Source organism: Adiantum capillus-veneris, chromosome 26 (assembly GCF_014529385.1).
Source record: "Adiantum capillus-veneris isolate H3 chromosome 26, ASM1452938v2, whole genome shotgun sequence".
In the NCBI taxonomy this organism is placed as follows: domain Eukaryota; kingdom Viridiplantae; phylum Streptophyta; class Polypodiopsida; order Polypodiales; family Pteridaceae; genus Adiantum; species Adiantum capillus-veneris.
In genome coordinates, this window is record NC_140956.1 from 109,526,137 (window position 1) to 109,529,184 (window position 3,048).

Consider the following 3,048-nt stretch of genomic DNA (forward strand, 5'->3'; position numbering starts at 1 on the left):
GTCCTTCCATCTGCAAGTTTGTGCAATGTACAATCTCCTTATCTTGATCAGGAACCACTCGTTTAACTTGGATCTTGCACAACAGCAAGAGACAAGGGCAAGTGGGAATATGTGTCAAAGTTGAGCTTTAGAAAGTTGAGTTTCAATCTTTTTTTAAGGTTTGTTGTAATAACTTGTTGTAGCAGGTATAAAATTACTAATCTATGGAAGTGCTGAAGTTTGCTTGGGGGCGACCTCCCTCTCTCACCCACTCATATACACACAGAAGAATGGGAGACGGTGAGGTTTGCAAACGCTAGCGCGCGCGAGAGAGAAGAAGTAGAAGAAGAGAGTTTTAACGTCGTAGGAAACTATCCCAAGAGACCTTTAAGATCTAGCCGACGAGAGGAGAGAGAGAGAGAGAGAGAGAGAGAGAGAGAGAGGGGGAAATGAAATGAATTGAAATGTTATATTAACGTCTTGAAACGGCTGAAGTGACCTATGAGACTAGAAAGTTACAATGTGGTGGATTTGATACAAAGTCTGAGTAACAAAATAAAAATACTAAAGAATCCTAAGTTGCTAGGTGTGAGCTAGCAGCTAGCTGGGCTTGTGTAGGATATCGGCAGGGTGGAAGTGAGTGGGGGGCTAAGATAACAGAGTGTGGGTGTATTCTCAGAAAGAGCTAAATCATAGGAGATCCAGCATCAGTTAGTGGCGGATCTCATCAATCTCCTCCATGATCAGTAGTCTGATCGAGCGTCGTGCATGTCGTCTCAAAGTGATCCGAATTCTTTGATGCAGCCTCCGTCGATGTTGTATAGTCCTCCGTAGTCGTGGGTGTCTGGATCACCCTAGCTCGATTGCTCGGTCGATCAGCGTACCTCTGGTGTGAGGAGAATGTGGGCTCTGTTGTGGTAGTAGCTTCTTCAGGTGTCCAGTGTCTACTCTAGAGAGAGAGAGAGAGAGAGAGAGAGAGAGAGAGAGAGAGAGCAGAAAGTAGTTTTGGGAATGTTGAGAGTAAAACTAGAGTTCGTATTATGAATCTAGCATTGGTTCAAGTTTGGGCAGTGTTGAGTGTTTTTTGGCTTGAAATTACTGCAATTTTAATCCTTTTGCTCATAGTCTGCAAGCCCAAGCCCCCCAAAAAGAGTATGTTATGCTTGTATTGCATAATATGACAAAAAAATTATGTGTCTTACATCCATATTTACATCACATCAAGATTGATGACAACTTTGAAGATAGAGCAGTACATGACCTCAACTATGTCTATGTTTCTGTGTCCATTGTGGAGATAGAACAAATTGGTCTTTTAAGATTGTTGCTACAATGTGTCAAGGGGAGTTGGCCTAGTGGTAAAAGCGAGAGGCTTTAAGTGTGCCCACTATGGTCCTCCTACGACATGCGGGTGTGGGTGTGGCACAATCCCGCAAAACTAGCTCATTCAAAGCATCAAATCGCAAAATAAAAAAAAGGTTGCTACAATTTAAAGTTGTTCCATCCCCCCAACATCCAAAAAAGTAAAAAGGAAAAAAAGCCCAGAAACATGACTAATAGTTAAACCTCCTTGGTTCTCTTGTACTGGTGAGAATCAGAAGGCATGGTGTGGAAGGTGTTATTTCAAGCAGAAAAGTGTTCGGCGAAGATGGTGTTTTTATTAAAAGAAAAACTAGTAAGCATTGAATAAAAGTATTTTTGGGGACCGTAAATCTCTTTTCAAGGTGCTTGGAAATGGGTCATTACTGAACATCATATTTTTTCTTTTTAGCAAAACTCACAATTGTGAGTGAATTATATTTATAAACCCAAATAATTACAAGGTCTTGTCATGTTCGTGTTGAGCCATGACGTCATCCAGGGACCATAATTACATCGGCTATCAAGACAGCCATCCCACCCAACTCGCCCCCTTATCCTTGATACATAGGGTCCCTTATCATGTTCTTCTGAGATCTTTTAATTATCGATAGCCAAGATTTCCCCGCGTCCTAGGCATGCCCTCTGCTGTCAACAAGGCATAAGTAGTCCTAGACCAATCCTCCGAGTGTTGCTTGCGTCCGAGCGTCCATATTAGCACTTTGCTCTCTTGTATAATTTCTGCGAAGCTTGCCACCTCAAGACCTCCTTCAAACACACAGCGGTTCCTTGTCTGCCATACATTATGTAAGAAGACGTACCTGACGATTTGAGTGCTGATGAGGATGGCAAGACCACCTGAATTCTTCATCCAAGGAAAAAATCGGTCTTGTAAAAACCAATTTTCCATGTTCTTTGGACCCGGTTACATATTTTTCCTGCGAGGCCTTTGATAGTTGGGCAATCCATGAAGAGATGAGCCAGATCTTCACTAGCCAACTTGCATCCCAAGCATCGATCTGACCCAATCCCTCTTTCCTGAATCTTCACCCCCGTCGGTAGAGCACCCCAAATTACCTTCCACAAAAATACCTTCGTGTGTTGCGGAACCTTTGGCTTCCAGATGTTCTCCATGACTTGCACCCACCTTACCTTTTCAGACTGGATGAACATCGTATTCTATATTTAAGGTGTTGAATTGTCATGAAATGACAAATAACATGAAAAATTGCTCCCCCTAGGACCTCCCTCTGGCGCCACGTGGTTGTTGTGGCTGCCTCGTGCACTTCATGGCTCTTGGCATCTTGCTGTCCTCCCTCCCATCTACCCATTGCACATCAACTGTCATCACTTGCCACGTGGCTCCTCTCTTAAACCAAAGGTATTGTTTTCAATCATCCATCTGTGAGAGCTCTAGGAGTGGAGATCAAATGGGCCGATCAACTTATCACCATTATCAATATTTATGGACCTTGCTCTATGAAGAAAAGAGCAAAGTTAGTTATGGAAGCAACTAGAAGACATCTCCCGAGATTATATTTTGGTTAATTAACCCCAAACCAAAATCGTGCCCCCTACTTTTGATAGCATTGCTTGCTTGCAAGTACGTACTGCTATATGTGTGTGTGGAGCTTGTCCAATCTCGGTGCACCTTTTCGAGGCTATTTTCAGCTTGCTCTGTGTGTGTGTGTGTGTGTGTGTGTGTGTGTG